This window comes from Hydra viridissima, unplaced genomic scaffold (genome assembly GCF_058129835.1).
Source record: "Hydra viridissima isolate aposymbiotic clone 2 unplaced genomic scaffold, HvirCarnegie_v1 scaffold_6, whole genome shotgun sequence".
Classification (NCBI taxonomy): domain Eukaryota; kingdom Metazoa; phylum Cnidaria; class Hydrozoa; order Anthoathecata; family Hydridae; genus Hydra; species Hydra viridissima.
This window is the reverse complement of record NW_028324305.1, coordinates 2,352,480-2,370,621: the sequence shown is the minus strand read 5'-3', so window position 1 is coordinate 2,370,621 and position 18,142 is coordinate 2,352,480. Positions and strand designations below refer to the sequence as shown.

At 36.1% G+C, this 18,142-nt stretch overlaps 1 pseudogene; it reads left to right on the top strand.

Annotated features, from left to right (window-relative positions):
* The first annotated feature begins 14,985 nt into the window (after positions 1-14,985).
* Positions 14,986-17,891, top strand: LOC149886608 (uncharacterized; annotated as a pseudogene).
* The last annotated feature ends 251 nt before the right edge of the window (positions 17,892-18,142 follow it).

The following is an 18,142-nucleotide window of genomic DNA, read 5'->3' as shown; positions in this document are numbered from 1 at the left end:
GTCTATCAAATCACTTGTATTAAAAACAGTGTACAAACTGCCAGTGCAAAAACCTTATAAAATAGAATTCAAGTTGACTGAACATTCTGCAGAGCGTACTGCTAGACTATTTTCTTACACACCTTCTTCTCAATACCAAGACATTGCATCGTTTTTTAATTTGGTGAGAGAGTCTGCCATTCAAACCATAGAAGGAGAAAGGAATACAAAAGTAAGGATTGTTTTAACGTGTGAAATGAAATCCGTAAGTATCATGACTGGTGAAGAAGTGACTCGGGAAGCAACCTTTTCATCAAGATCAGAGATTATTCTAGCGGCTACAGGTGTAAGAGAGTTAATGAGCGAAATGGAAGAGAAAGTCTTAGAGAATAGTGTTAAATACAATGCTTTAGGCTCTAATAGCACCATATCTAAGATTTTAAGAATGGATATCAACTTTATTGATTACGTGCCTCTCAGCGGCGGATCCTATATTGAGCTGCCTAAAGAGCTGAAAGACAAAAAGGCCATCATCAACATGGAAAACGAGGACAACCAATGCTTTAAATGGTCGGTCACCAGGGCGTTGAATCTTAAAAATAGAGACAATGAAAGAATTGATGAAGGCTTGATTCTAAAATCAGAAGAGTTGAATTGGGAAGGTGTAACATTTCCTGTGGATTATCATAAAATCGCCACGTTTGAGAAAAATAATCCAACTATGAGCATTAACGTCTTTGGATATGAAAATAAAAAACCTTACCCTTTGCGAATATCTGAATTTGTTGATCGAAAACACTGTGTTGATTTGCTGTATATTAAAAACGAAGACACAGAACATTATTTCCTCATTAAAAATTTCAGTCGGTTTGCTGGTTCCTCAGCAACTAAACATCAACACAAAAGATATTTTTGCAGAAGGTGTATGTATGGCTATGACCAAGAAGAAAAGCTCCAAAAACATCGAGAAGACTGCTATGATAATGTACCTATGAGAATCGAGCTTCCTAAAGAAGGAGCAACTGTTGAATTTAAAAACTATAACAAGTCCATGAGGGTTCCCTATATTGTATATGCAGACTTTGAAAGTTTCGTCAAACCTATCGATGACAACACTGAATATAATAATAAAGAGTCATACACCAAACAATATCAAAAGCACGTTCCAAGCTCCTTCTGCTATTATATCAAATGCTTTGACGACAGCATATACAAAGAAAAACCAGCCATGTACACAGCAGAAAGCGAAGAGGATGATGTAGCTCAAAAGTTTATAAATATGCTTGAAGCAGACCTTATAAAGATTTTCGACAAGATTGATTTAATAAAAAAGAAAATCATGACTGATAAGGACAAGAAGAAGTTTGAAGCTGCAACTGAATGCCATATTTGCAAAAAAGATCTTAACGGTGATAAAGTCTTAGACCATTGTCATTTAACCGGAAAGTATCGTGGTGCTGCTCATAACAAATGCAACTTGGATTATAAAATTCCAAAATTTATACCTGTCGTTTTTCACAATTTGTCTGGTTACGACGCTCATTTGTTCATCAAGAAATTAGGTGGAAAGCTTAATTGCATCCCCAACAATGAAGAAAAATATATCAGCTTCTCTAAACAAATCAAAGTGAGAGAATTTATTAATAAGAAAGGTAAACTTCGAGAAGTGTGGAAAGAGCTAAGGTTTATTGACAGCTTCAGATTCATGGCTGGTAGTTTAGAAAAACTGTCTAAAAATCTAAACGATGATCAATGCAGAAACGTGGCCGAATATTACAAAGAAAAACAGTTTAACTTATTAAGAAAAAAAGGCATTTACCCCTACGATTGGGTCGACTCCATTGAAAAATTCTCTGAAACACAATTGCCTCCTATTGAAGCCTTTTATTCCAAGTTAAAAGATGAATCAGCAACAGTGAAAGACTATGCACATGCTCAAAACGTTTATAGCGAATTTGGATGTATAAAGTTTAAAGAATATCACGAGCTGTACAACGTGTCCGACGTCTTGATACTTGCAGATGTCTTTGAAAATTTTAGAGACGCATGTCTCAGTCATTACGGTCTTGATCCTGCTTGGTATTACACCTCTCCTGGTTTGGCTTGGGATGCTATGCTAAAGATAACTAAAATTAAATTGGAATTGTTAACCGATATTGATATGCTCAATATGGTAAAAAAAGGTGTACGTGGTGGAATCAGCATGATCTCCAATAGATATGGAGCTGCTAATAACAAATACATGGGTAAAGATTATGAACCTTCAGAACCATCCAAATTTCTTCAGTATTTAGACGCTAATAATCTTTATGGATGGGCTATGTGCAAACCTCTTCCTGTTAGAGGATTCAAATGGATGACTGAAGAGTAACTTTTAAATTGGAAATCCATGCCTTGCATTCTCGAAGTAGACTTGGATTATCCTGAAAGACTACACGATACACATAATGACTATCCTTTGGCTCCTGAAAGATTAACTATTGGAAAAGTGGATAAGCTCGTTCCCAATTTAAACAACAAAGAAAAATATGTCGTTCATCATGAAAACTTAAAACTCTATGAACGAATGGGATTGATCATCACCAAAATTCATCGAGGAATCACCTTTGAAGAAGAACCTTTTATGGAAGGTTACATTGACCTCAATACTAAAGAGAGAGCAAAAGCTACAAACGAATCTGATAAGGAATTTTTCAAGCTTATGAACAACTCCGTCTTTGGAAAAACAATGGAGAATATTCTAAAACGCGTCGATGTTAAACTCATTACCACTAGAAAAGAAGCTCTAAAATTATCCAAAAGTCCTCGATATAAAAGACACACCATTTTTGATGAAAACCTAATCGCGGTTCACATGGAAAAAGCAAATGTCTTTTACGACAAACCTGTTTTCTTGGGAATGTGCATCCTCGACATCAGCAAAACTCTCATGTATGAACATCACTACGACTACATGAAACCTAAATACGGGGATAAGCTGAAATTACTCATGACTGATACTGACTCGCTCTTTTACGAAATTGAAACGGAAGATTTTTATCATGACATTGCTGATGACGTACTTGAAAAATTTGACACGAGCGACTTTCCTAAAGATCATCCTGCCATTCAAAACTTTGCATTTGACGTTGGGTTTAAAAATAAAAAGGTTATCGGGAAGTTCAAGGACGAGACTGCTGGCAAGCAAATCACGCAGTTTGTTGGGCTGAGACCGAAACTCTACTCCTATGAGGTCTTTAATGAAAAAGAAGAACACAAAAAATGCAAAGGAATTCAGAAATGCGTAGTTGAAAAGAAAATCACTCATCAAGACTATAAAGAATGCTTAATGAACAAGACAGAAAAGCTCGCAACCATGAACGTTATCCGATCCCATGATCACGACATATACACCGAAGAAATCAACAAAGTAGCACTCAGCGCTAACGACGACAAAAGAATTATATCAGATGACGGTATTCACACCTTGGCTATCGGACACTACAAACTAAAACCCTGTTTTAAATTTATGGACTATGATCAAGTCTTTAGCCTAGATTAGCTTACGACTAAATATATCAATGTCCTGGAATTAGAGACCTTTTTTTTTTAATAATGACAACATATTATTAAAAACACACAACGCCATCTTGATTTCATTAAGTATAGGAAAAGTATCAATGCGTCAGAATCCTTAAGTATAGAAAAGTATCAATGCGTCAGAATCCTTAAGTATAGAAAAGTATCAATGCGTCAGAATCCTTAAGTATAGAAAAGTATCAATGCGTCAGAATCCTTAAGTATAGAAAAGTATCAATGCGTCAGAACCGGCAATGTATAGTAGTCATAACTTTTTCCTTCGTCAAAAACGATTTTATCCAAAAAATCAGTGGTGATAACACTTGATTTTCCATCTACATCGATTATTATACCTGTCATTTTTTTAAATAAGAATTATTTTTTAAATTGTTTTAGAAAAATAAAAAATTGTCAAACCCGCTTCGGTACTTTCCCTCGTTCTTTTTAGAAGAGAGATCAATAACGGCAAATCCGTGAGGTTCATTCCAGCAATGATTGCAAAAGGCTTTAAAATCTTCTATTTTCATATCGCACGAAACGTGGTCTTGATAAATGTGATTAACACTTTTTTGGTCTTGTTTAAAGAGACAAATAAAGTTAGCATTTTCTCTGATGGTATGTCTTGGAATCTCGAAATAGTTTTGAGCGAGGTAAAAGCAGTCGACGTTAGAGTGCCTTCCTCGGATGTAGTATTTTTCACATTTGTTTTGATTAGTTAATTGCAAATCGTCAAAGATCATCAAATTGTTTTTGGTCGAGTCTAAGGATTCAGGTTCAGGCACATCATCAGCCGTTTCAAAGAATTGACACTCCATATCATCATTGTCGGAATATTTTTTTGAAAGATCGTTAATAACATCTTCATGGATTAAATTCAATTTTTCCATTTCGTCTTGTACATCATCCGTTAACAAATCAACAATATCCTTTTTAGGAAGTTTATTTTCGAAGGATCTTTTGAGTATTTTGTATTCAGGTTGAAAAAGGGATTTTCCAAAGACATACAATCGGTTGTAATCTAGCCATCCCGGTCTGAGAAGTAGATTGAGCAGCAACGTTGTTTTTCCATATCCAGACTTTCCAACGATGATTCCTCGAATGCTTCTCGGTAAAAGCTTGCTGTTGTTTCTTTTGGTTTTCCCAATTTTACACGACAATTTCATCACTTCCATTTTTTATATTTAAAAAGTTTTTATATATGTTAAAATGTACTGCGTTAAGTGTAGAAGAGAGACTGAAACCATTCACTTGAAAAACGAGATCACAAAAAACAACAGACCTATGTTGAAAGGGACTTGCAACTCTTGTGGGATAACAAAATGCAAGTTTGTTTCTTCTCATACGCCCAAAGGATCATCTTCGCATGCGGTCAATGGAGGAGACTTGGTGGAATCGATCAACAATTTTTCAAAAAAAATAAAGCTTCCATGGGCAAAGTTTCCAGGAGAAATGCACATTCCAGGGATGAATTTTGCAGGACCTGGAACCAATTTAGACAAAAGACTCACTTCCACGGACATGTATCAAGATTGGAGCAAACCGGTAGACAGAGTGGACAATGCAGCGTATCACCATGATTTGGCATATAAATATTTAAACGACGTTCAAAGCAGAAATTTGGCTGATCAAATGATGCTTGAAGAAATGAATTCGATTCCCAATCCCACTCAAAAAGAAATAAGCGAGCGAAAAATCATCGTTCCCATCATCAAAGCCAAAGCTAAATTTGGATTGGGTGTGAGTGATTTGAAATGGACGGATCAGCTTGCAGAGGAGCTTCATAAACCGGTGATTCATCATTTTAAAAGAAGAAGGGTGATTGTAAACGACATTGATGAAATATGGGCCGCAGATTTGGTGGACATGCAATCGTTTTCAAAATTCAACAAGGGCGTAAAATATTTACTCATGGTGATCGACGTGTTTTCAAAATATGGATGGATCGTTCCGTTAAAAAGCAAAACGGGTCTTGAAGTGGCAGAATCGTTGAAAAAGATTTTTGGTGAAAGAAAATGCGTCAAATTGTGGGTAGATAAAGGAACAGAGTTTTACAACAAGCAAGTGAGAGCGTTGGGTGTGCAATTATACTCCACTGAAAACGAGGAAAAAAGTTGTGTTGTCGAGCGATGGAACAGAACGATGAAAGAGAGAATGTTTAAATATTTTTCAGCCAACAATACCAATAAATACATTGACGTATTAGATGAGATGGTGAAAAATTACAACAACACAAAGCACTCTTCTATCAAAATGACACCAGTGGAAGCTAGCGATGAAAAGAATAATGGTAGGGTATGGTGGAATCTGTATGGAAAGGATCAAACATTACCAGCAAAACCAAAATTTCTCATAGGTGATCAAGTGAGGATCGTAAAAAAGAAGTCTCATTTTGAAAAAGGGTATACGCCGAGATGGACTGAAGAGGTTTTTACAGTGTCAAATGTTCAGCATACGAATCCACCCACGTATAAAATCGCTGACGCTAACGGTGAAGAAATTCAAGGCACCTTTTACGAGCAGGAGATGCAAAAGACGCATCAAGACATATTCAGAATTGAAAAAATCATTCGCAAAACCAAGAGCAAGTCGTTAGTCAAATGGTTGGGATATCCAGACTCGTTTAATTCATGGGTAGATAATAATGAATTGTTAAGTTTGCAAAAATGATCTAAAAATTTATTTTTAATATGTAAAATGCATGCTCCTCACAAGTTTTTTAGAAATGTTGCCTCAGCAGAAGTTCATAGTTTGGATTTGCAATTAAAAATTTTGGAAGAGAGAGTTAGAGAGTTGGAGGAAAGAAGACCGAGTAACATTATTGTGTCTACGAAAACGTTAGATCATCCACCTTATTTCAACGTTAACGAACAATATGAGATTTTTGCTCAGAAAGACATTAAATTTGCTGCTCTCTCACATACAATGATAGCTTTATCCATTGGGCTGAATTTGGAGAAAGGTGTTGCAGTGATAACATTAATGAATAAAATTACTGATCAATTGAATTATAGAAAAAACGAAGTTATTATTTCAGAGTCTGTAGATGATGTTATTATGGACGTGAATAGTAACAGCAAACAGGACGTGATTGTTAAAAAAGGAGAAAAACTTTGTAAGATTAGTTACATTGATTTAAAATAGTTTTTTTCTTAATAAAAATGGAAATATTGAATGAAAAACTTTATCCAGTTCTTCCATCAGCTCCTATAGAAGAAGGAGGGAATGTTTACCGTCTTCAGAAAATAAGCGAAATTCAGAAAGAGATAGAGAGTGAAAAAGCAAAGAGAGTACATATGAGCAAAAAGTACCATCGCGTGTTTAGAATCATTTCGAATGTGGACAATGTGATGCAAGCCTTATGCATTGCTTTAGGTGCGACTGGAATTGGGCTTTTGTCAACCATTATTGCTAGTCCTGCGGCGATTGCATGTGAAGGTGTGGCTATTGGAATGGGTTTTTTATCCATTGTAGGAGGACAAGTCAACAAAAAACTAGCGTTAAAAGCGGAGAAGCATGAAAAGATTAAAGTGTTGGCAGAGTCGAAATTGAACACCGTCAACAGTCACATTTCCAAAGCGTTGATGGACGGGAAAATAAGCGATTCAGAGTTTCAATTGATTCTTGGTGAGCTTCAAAAATTTAAATCCTTGATGGAGGAAATACGAGTCAAAGCCAAAAACGGAATAGATGAAGTTACTAAAGAAAACTTGATCCAAAAAGGACGAGAAGACGCGATTCAAACGTTCAATAACATGTTTAAGAAAGGATCAACGTAGTCGTAAAAACCAATTTATGTTTTTTTTCCACGTATTTTAAAAAGATGTTTTTCTTTAAAATACAAGACCTGAATAAAAGGGATGAAATTGTGAAAGAAATTAATGACAGAAGAAACGGCAACATTTCAGATGCTAATCTTCAGACTGATTTGAGAAAGCTTTACAAGCCTCTGATTGAAAGCAATGAAAAGATGATTAAAAGCCTGTCAGTCGATCAAAAAAAGAAAAGACCTTTCGAAGTGAACAAAGTTGGAGATAAAATGTACATTGGAAAAATGGAGGTTGAAATAGATGGAAATGATATCATTGTCGGTGAAGAAAAGTATAATGGAACAAAAGGTCTTTGGGAACTGATGACTGAATTAACAATACCAAAGAGCTATACCGATGAAGATTTGCAAAATTATGAAAAAATTTTAATGGACAGTGATGCTATAAGATCTGATTCGCAACCGCATAAACCGAAATCATCAAGAAGACCAAAGTATCAGCAACTTATTGCTCCTATTTGGGAAAAAATGATGCGTATTGAAAAAGGTAAAAAAGGTCGCGGTGTCATTATTCTTCCAAGCGATCCTAATGCGTTGGTGGAAAAGCTTGAATTGAGTATAGCTGCATGGCATGCTGGGAATAAAGAGTCAAGAAATGTGGCTGTTGCTATTTGCGATGAGCTGTTGAGACAGGGGGAGATTAATAAAGAGGAATATAAATCGTTAATGAGGACTATTGATAAAATTATTTAAAAAATTGTTTTTATTTAAAAAATGCTCATTGTGAACAAAAGAAGATATGTGAAAAAGAACGTTGTTGGAGGAGGTGGTATTGTAGACATGATTAAAAATTTCATAAAAAGAGCAGCTGCGTCAAGTGTGTCAAAAGCAACAGTGAATTTGCTTAAAAATGCTGCAACAAGCAAAATTGGACAAGAAGCGATTACAGCTGCAAAATCTGCTAGGACAGAGTTAGCCCTTTCAGCCATCTCCGCTGCTAAAGACGTGGCTATTGATAAAGGTAAAAAGACCATTGAGAAATTAAAGACTGGTTCATCTATTCAAATTAACAAAATGTCTAAAAAGAACGCGATTCGAATCCAAGACCTGGTGAAAATGGGACAGGGTATGAAAATAGCATGAAGATAGCATTCTGTTGCGATGGCTTGTTATAAACTTGCGATGACTTGCAATGAGAGACATTTAAATGAATTAAATAATTTTTTTATTATATAAAAAAATGATAAGTACTGAGCGATTAAGAGTTACTGAGAACCCAGAGTATGATATTGGTATTGAAAAAGTTGATTTTTTTGAGTATCTTCCAACCAATCTCGATTTAAATTCTTCAGGTACGATTACTTTTGAGATAGACTGTCAATCGATTCAAACAGTACCATCAGAGGCTTACATTCTTATTGAAGGAGTGTTGAAAAAGAGCGATGGAACCTTTTATGATGCTAAAGACAACATTGCACTGGTGTACAACGCTTTGATGTATTTGTTTAATGATGTGACTTATGACTTGTCGGGAGAGCAAGTGGAAAGAGTGATGTATCCAGGTCCAGCCACCACCATACTTGGATTGATGAAATATCCTTATGGATTTCAGTTTGCTGATGGATTAAAACAGATGTGGTATATGGATACGTCAAATCTTGTTGGAAATTCAGGATTCAATGTTAGACGAGACCACTTGTTTGCAGACACTACATCCGTTGGAGCTTTTTCGTTTAAAATTCCGTTGAAGCACATTTTTGGATTTTGCGAAACCTATTACAAAGTTGTTTATGGGTTTAGACATACCATCACCTTTACAAAGAAAGAATTCGATGATGAAATTTATAGAGCGGAAAGTGTTAGTGCAGGAATGATCAACCTTAAAAAATTCAGACTTTATATGCCTCGCGTTGAATTGGATATTTCGAAAAAGACTGATTTCATGAATTTAATGGCTCAAAAAATTCCCATTCAAGTGGCTTATAAATCAAACAAATGTGAAAGACAGCTTATTCCAGCCGGGCAAACAGAATTTACCTGGTCGCTTGGAAGAGTCACTGACAAAAGCATTCCAAGATTTATCTTGTTCGGACTTCAGACAAACAGAAATTCCAGTCAAACAGTTAATCCGTCACTATTCGATCATTGTGATGTTAGCAATTTTTACGTGACTGTTAATGGAATAAAGTATCCAAATTACATTTACGACTTGAATTTTGGAGAAAAGAGAGTGGTTATGGCTTATTCAGATGCGTTCTCTTTTGATGAAAAATATTACGGCACAAATGAACTTGTTTGTCAATCTGGGTTAAGCTTGCTTGAATATATAAAATTATATCCGTTGTTCTTTGTGGATATCAGCAAGCAAAAAGAAAGAGTGGCGTCGGAAACAGCTGAATTAGTGGTAAACCTTAAATTTCGAACTTCAACTATTGCAAATACCGTTATTTTTGCAGTGGTGATCTCTGACAAACTGCTTAAATTTGTTTCAGACGGAACCAACATGACTGCTGTTTATTAAGTTTATTAAGATGTCTTTTCAGGAAAAATTGAATTGACTTAAAAAAAAAAATCTTGTTATAATAAAATGAGATATACAACATCGTATTTGAAAAATTTGTTGAATGAAAACGGAGTTAGTAAAACAGCAGATGATTTAATAACGTTGATGATGCTTGCGGTTGAAAATAATTTGATCAGTAAAGATGAGATTTTAGAAAGAGCAAAAGAAAAAAAAGTAAAGCCTCCTCCAAAAGAAAAAAAACCTGTTGATCCAAAATGGGAATGGCTTAGTTTAGTTAAGAAAAAACCCATCACTGTGAGAATAACCAACATTGAAACGGGTGAGGTGACTGAATACAAGTCTCTTTACAAAGCGATGGCAGGGACTGGACGTGGATGGAGATATTTAGAGCGTCGAGATGGAAAGGTGGATGATGGAATCAAGATTGAATTTTTAAATTCTGAAAAGCTTGAAAAACGTAAAAAGCAGCAAAATTGATTTTTTAACTTTTAACATGTTAAAAAATTGACTTAAATAAAATTCTTGGCATAAATAAAAAGATGGAAAGCATGCAAAAGGATGATCTTTTAAATGCTCTTGATGATAGCTTTGAGTCAACTTCTGATACGACTAAATCAAAAAGTTTGCTAAAATTTCTAAAAAACATAAGAAAACTTCCAAAGGAACATCGAATCATATCAAAGAAATGGTTGAAGTAGCACCTTTTGAAGAAGTGATCAGAAATATAAAAGAAGACATTGATCTGCGTAATAAATTCCTGATAGGAACAAATTGGAAACTAAATGCTAGCGGACGTAATAATTGTCGTAAAATCACTGAACATATTAGAGAGATTAAAAATATGTATTCACGTCTTTCCAAATAATTTTTTAATTCTTTTCACGGGAGAATTAAAAAAACGGTAAAAACTTTTCGAAGAAGAAAATATGCTGAAAGTGTGTCAAGATTTAAAAAAAATTGAATTGACTTAAAGAAAATCTTAGTATAATAAAAATGAGTATCTATTCTTCAAAACCGGAATTAATTGTTAAAGAGCGAAAACTTGAATGCATCGAAAAAAATTTTCTTTCCATTAATAAAATGGGTGATAAAACTGATGCTAAAAAGCAAAAAGCAAAAACTACCGCCAAAGAGCGAAAAATTGAAAGTGACATAAAGAAAAATCTTTCCGTAATAAAAATGGAAAACTGTTAAAGATCGAAAAGTATCAATGGCATCATTAAGAAGGGATGCTAAAGAAAGAGCTATAAAAGGCTATACCAGAATGACCAGGGAAGAGCTTGTTGAGGCTATTAAAACAACAATACCTGTCATTGCTGTCAAAGAGCCTGTTAATGATCGAAATAAAATGACTGTGAAAGAATTAAGAGAGATGGCTAAAGACCGTGGTGATATCAAAGGTATCTATAAAATGAAAAAAGCCGAGCTCATTGAAGCTATAGGACCTGTCATTGGTTATGGGTCTGCTCCTCGTAGACGAACGACTGAGGCGAGACCTTTGCCTGTTAATGAAAGACCTACCGTAGTTAGGTTTGTTCGACCAGCTGTAAAAGTTTCTGTAAAGCCGACAAAAGTTTCTGTAAAACCGACAAAAGTTTCAATAAAGCCGACAAAAGTTTCAATAAAGCCGACAAAAGTAAGGTTTGTTGTCAAACCTTCCACAGCGATAAAACCACCCATCGCTCCGAAACCTGTCATTGCTCCTAAACCATTGTTCATTCCACCAAGACCTGTGGTAAAACCTCCTATTGCTCCGAAACCAATTCATTTGCAAAATCCTAATATTCGAAGACCTGTGCCTGCTCCAAGGTTAAGGACTAACGACTTGATTTCATTCGAACCTTCTGCTCTCTTGCAAAATAGGATGACAAGAGATGAACCTTCTATTCTTAACACACCGATTATCGATTCAACAAACGTCATTACACCTAGACCGGTTCCAGCACCAAGACCTTTATTTTCAAGACTGACGGCAGTTGCAAAAAGTGTGACGTCCTATGCTGCAAATAAGTTTAATGATATTAAAGAATGGATAGATCCTTACGTTCCTGAAGTAGTCAAGAAGAAGGTAAACGAATCAGTGGATCAAATCAATGAAAAGGTAAAGTCTATCAAATCACTTGTATTAAGAACAGTGTATAAACAGCCAGTGTCAAAACCTTTTACAGTAAAGTTTAATATGAACATTATGCAGAGCGTACTGCTAGACTATTTTCTTACACACCTTCTTCTCAATACCAAGGCATTGTTCCTTTTTTAAACTTGGTGAGAGAGTCGGTCATTCAAACCATGACTCGCGTAAGCATCTTAACAGGTGAAGAGACTACTCAGATGGCTCACTTTTCATCCAACTTGAAAATTATATTGGAGGGTACAGATGTAAGAACGGTTGTGAGTCAAATGGAAGAAAAAATCTTGGAGCGAAGAGCTAATTACAACAAGATGGGATCCAATTGCGTCTTGTCTAAGATTTTAAAAATGGATATCGGATTTATCGATTATGAACCTTTCAAGGGTTCTTCCTACATGGAGCTGTCTAAAAAGCTAAAAGGCAAAAATGCCATCATCAACATGAAAAACGATGACGATCAATGTTTCAAGTGGTGCGTCACCAGAGCGCTTAACATGAAAAATACGCATAACGAACGAATTGATGATGACTTGATTCTAAAATCAGAAGAGTTGAATTGGGAAGGAATGGAGTTTCCTTTAAAGGTGACTCAAATCGAAAAGTTTGAGAAAAATAATCCTGACATCAGCGTGAACGTCTTTCACTACGAAATGAATAAACCTCAACCTATGCAAATATCCAAATTTCATGATCGAAAACACTGTGTTGATTTGTTGTATATTTCAAACGAAGAAAACAGCCATTATTGCCTCATTAAAAATTTCAGTCGGTTTGCTCGTTCTTCAGCATCAAAACATCAACATAAAAGATATTTTTGCAGAAGGTGCATGCACGGCTATGACCAAGAAGAAAAGCTCCAAATTCATCGAAAATACTGCTATGATAATGCGCCAATGAGAATCGAGCTTCCTAAAGAAGGAGCAACTGCTGAATTTAAAAACTGTAACAGGTCAATGAGGGTTCCGTACTGCGTCTATGCCGACTTTGAAAGTTTCATCAAGCCTATCGATGACAACACTGAGTATAATAATAAAGAGTCATATACCAAAAAATGTCAAAAGCATGTTCCAAGCTCCATCGTCTATTATATCAAATGCTACGACGAAACCATTTACAAGGGAAAGCTTGAAACGTATACAGCAGAAAGTGATGATGACGACGTGGCTCAAAAATTTGTTACCATGCTTGAAGCTAACTTTATAAAGATTTGTGACGATAGTTATTCACGGCAAGAACAATGGAAAAATAAGAGAATAGAGACTAATGAGGATAAAAAGAATTTTGAGGCTGCTACCCAATGCCATGTTTGCAAAAAAGATCTTAACGGTGATAAAGTATGGGATCACTGCCATTTGACTGGAAAGTACCGTGGTGCTGCTCATAAGAAATGCAACTTGGATTATAAACTTCCAAAATTTATTCCCGTTGTCTTTCATAACTTGTCTGGCTATGACAGCCATTTGTTCATTCAAGAGATTAGGTGGAAAAAAAGGAAAGATCACTTGTATACCTAATAACGAAGAAAAATATATCAGCTTCACAAAAAGCATCAAAGTGAGAGATTCTATTGATAAGAAAGGTAAACCAAAAATAGTGTATAGAGATTTACGGTTCGTTGACAGCTACAGGTTCATGTCATGCCCTTTAAAAGATTTAACTGACAACCTTGTTAAAGATTTGTGTGAGGAGTGCTCAAAATTAGATCCAAAAACATGCATCCAAAAATATTCTAAAGCATGTCGATATTAAACTGGTCACCACTAAAAAAGAAGCCTTAAAATTATCCAAAAGCCCTCGATATGATCGGTACACCATTTTTGATGAAAAACTCATCGCAATTCATATGAAGAAAACACAAGTCACTTACGACAAACCCGTTTACTTGGGAATGAGCATCCTTGATTTGAGCAAAACACTCATGTTTGAACACCACTATGACTACATCAAGCCTAAATACGACGATCGTGCAAAACTACTCATGACCGACACTGACTCGCTCATTTACGAAATCAAAACAGATGATTTTTATCAAGACATTGCTGATGACGTACTTGAAAAATTTGACACGAGCGACTTTCCTAAAGATCATCCCGCCATTCAAAACGCTGGATTCAAAGTAGGCGAAAATAAAAAGATCATTGGCAAGTTCAAAGATGAAACCGGTGGAAAGCAAATCACGCAGTTTGTTGGCCTTCGACCCAAACTCTACTCTTACTACATCCCTGAAGAAATAGATAATCAAGAACATAAAAAATGCAAAGGTGTTAAGAAGTGCATTGTTAAAAATCACATCACTCATCAAGACTACTACGACTGCTTAATGAACAAGACAGAAAAACTCACCACCATGAACGTCTTCCGATCACGTCATCACGATGTCTACACCGAAGAGATCAACAAAGTCGCACTCAGCGCTAACGACGACAAAAGATTCATCTTAGAAGACGGAATTCACACCTTGGCTATCGGACATTACAAAACAAGGCAATAAAGAAGAACAGGCATCTTGAAGAACTGGTATAGAAATAACATGATTATTTTTATACTTCTTCTTGATTTTTAAAGACGACTCTTAAGTATTGGTTTTGTCATGATATGAAGTGTTCACCATTTTTTATGCATCCTTAAGTATGGGAAGGGGTCGATGTCCTGGAACCGCCTTTTGACTATATATTATGATTAATATATTTACTAAATCTATATAATTTTTTTAGCAGTAGTCATTTTTATGTCATTGTTAGTTGTTACATTTTGTAAATTTTTTACTGTTTGTAACTGTAACTATGTATGTATAAATGAATATTGTAAAGAACGTAATAATGATTTGTTTTATTTATTATAATTACTGTATTACTATTATTATTATTATTATTACTATTAATAATATAACTATTAATATTACCAAAATTAATTGTATATATGTAAATTATTTTTTTAAGGTATTTACTTGTATGCTCTGTATGTTGTATTACTCCGTATGCTTATTTAGTGATGCGCTTTTCATTTCTTTCAATTTTAATAACAATCATGTCTACCAGTAAAAGAAGAAAAGTAGAGCTTGTTGATGTCACACAATTTCTTGAGGTACTTGTTCCTGTGCGTGATATCAATTGGGAATTGTGCATTTTGTGTCAGTGTGTTTCACCGGAACCTCTTATAATTCCCAAAGAAGCAGGTTATAAAACTCTAAGTGAAAACTTGACCGAGTTCGATAATCATGAAGCTTTGCCACCAATTATTCGCTTGGATAAAATAAGTGATGGAAAGGAGTTATTGCACGCATTAATTGTTAATAAGGCAAAGTACCACAAGCTTTGCCGAAACAAGTACGACTCTCAGAAACTGCAGAGAATCATTGAGAGAAACCAAAATGTGCAAGATGATTCTAAAAACGCCCAGAGCTCTGCTAGGTGCATGCGATCCTCATGTGAAGCAGTTGACATAAAAAGTTGTTGTTTAATTTCTGATGGTGAATCTGTGACAGGCAACCCCTTAGTACAGGCAAGCACAAAAGAAATTGGCCCAAAAGTGTATGCTCTAGCCATTGAAATGCAGGACACAAAGCTGCTTAACAAAATAGCAAACCAAGATTTCATAGCACTCGAAGTCAAATATCATAAAGACTGTTACAGGGGTATTCTCAACAGGGCCCGCAGTCATGAGGGCTCCTTTAGCAATGATGAACACAATCTCTATCGATTGACTTATGGCTCTGTCATTGCTGAATTGGTTAGTTACATCGAAGAGATGTTTATATATGGTACATCATCCCCTGTTTTTAAGCTGTCTGACATCAATAAAATTTGTGCAGATTGTATGTTGAGTCTCGGAGTTCAGTCTGAGTCTATCAACCGAACTAGACTGAAGGACGATTTAATTTCCTTAGTACCTGGTTTGAGGGAAGACAAGTGTGGTAAAGAAGTCATCTTAAGCTTTGAGCCAGATGTAGGTAATGCCATACGCGATGCTTGCAAGTTCAACGATATGTCGGACGGCATTTGCATTGCTCGGGCAGCTGGTATTCTCCGTAGAGATATGTTTAGAGAGTTTCCCAAATTCAGCGGTTCGCTTATAGGCGACTTTGAATCTCGTGATTGTGTGCCACCTTCCCTTGTAAATTTTGTTAATACTCTTTTAGGAGGCTACAATATTGACAATGGTTCACCTGCTTCCGCACCCGAGCAGGAAGCTGCTTATTCCATTGCACACTTAATTCGATTTAATAGTGTAAAGCGTAGCAGAGCCAACAGACCTCAAAAAATACGTCATCAAGCAAACCAAGAAACTCCATTGGCCGTGTACCTTGGTTTGATGATCCATAACTGCACTCGGAAAAGATCAGTTGTCGACAAATTGAATTCTCTTGGTTTTAGTATTTCATATGACCGAGTTTTGACAAATGAAAAGTGCAAATTTTATGAGCAAATAGGTCATGTGATACCAAGTTGCAGGTATATAAGTCTGAAGGTGTTTTTACGACAGCTGCGATAGACAATATTGATCACAATCCATCATCAACTACATCTAACGATTCATTCCACGGCTCTAGCGTCACAATTATTCAGCATCTGGATACTCCCCATTCAAATACAAAATCCTCTTCAGATGGACTCCTTTGGTCTAGGAAAGTCAACAGCAAATTGCCAGATACATACACTACTCTCCCTGCAACTAATAATGTTGTTTCCGAACCACTTATGACTACCGTGAATGCATCACCTATTGCTAGTGACAAAATAACCATTGAGCAGTTGACACCTTGGCTAAATTCTGTGCAGGAGTCTGTGTATAACACATCAACAAATAAAACTTCATTCGCTGCTTTCCATGCGGAAAGAAATATGCATCCAGCAGCCTTTCCATGTCATAACACACTATTGCCATTACTAACAGATCACATTCAGTCTCCAGTAACAGTACGCCATTTGATGGATGTAATAATAAAAATAACGAGTGCTGTCAATAACAAACAAGGTGCTGTTATAACTGGTGATCAGCCCGTGTAGGCAGTTGCAAAGTATATACAATGGAAGTTTCCGGATGTTTATGGGGAGGATAAAATAGTTGTTATGATGGGTGGACTCCATATTGAAATGGCCATTCAAAACATGATTGGAAAGTGGTTGAAGGGCAGTGGTTGGACTGAAATGTTAATAAAAGCAGAGGTTGCTAGGATTGGAAGGAGTGAGTCGCTGCTTAAATCGTCGCACGTAAAGAGAACAAGATATGCACACGAAGTGAGCCTGGCATCTCTTTTCATTCTTCGTGATGAGGCGTATAAGCTAGATTGTAAGGACATGGTTGAGTCATTGGAAGAGTGGATTTCCAGGAAAAGCAACGAATCTAATGAGTTTCTTTATTGGCAAACCGTTATGGAGTTGGAGAGCCTGCTACTAAGTTTTGTGCGCAGTATTCGCGAATCAAACTTCGAGGAGTACGTGCGAATGCTAAAAGCAGATTGCTACGTGGTTCTTCGCACTTGATCTAACTAATTACTCTAGCTGGTTGCCGGTTTTCATCAAGACCTTGGAAGAGCTACCTGTCCGACACCCTTATGTGTTTGAGGAATTCAAAAAGGGCCACTTCACAAGTAGGAAAACTAACGCGGACTTCTCTGCCATGTCTGATGACCAGCTTCACGAACAGAACAACAAATTGATCAGGAGTGACGGAGGAGCAATCAATGTACTTCATAACGAAACTGCTCTTTTTAAGTGGATGGTGGCTGGTCCAGAAATTTCTCGAATGATTAATGAGTTTGAAAGTGAAGTTCGCAGTTCTGCTTCTTTGGGTTATCAACACCGTCGCCATCATGAAGACAGAAATAGTTTTCAGACTCGTTATCTTCATCACGTGTCTGAAGTGGTGAAATCTATGCGCGATGATGGGAATCCTTTTGCGGAGCAGTTACTGCAGACAGCAGACAACCATAAGATTATAATGTCCAATTTAGCCGAAAAAACTGTTCAAGAAGCCAAGATCACAGGGCAACAGCAATACAACGAGTACGAAGCAGACCGTCTTGTGTCCAGATAAAAGTCAATCCATGAGCCTTTGAAAAGAAACAAATTTGAATTGTTCCACAGTTTGAAAATTTCAGGTTCCAAACATAAAACTAAAATCACTGATCTTAAACATGACTCCAACTACTTTTGTAAAAAGTATGTAGCAAGTCAAAATCGTG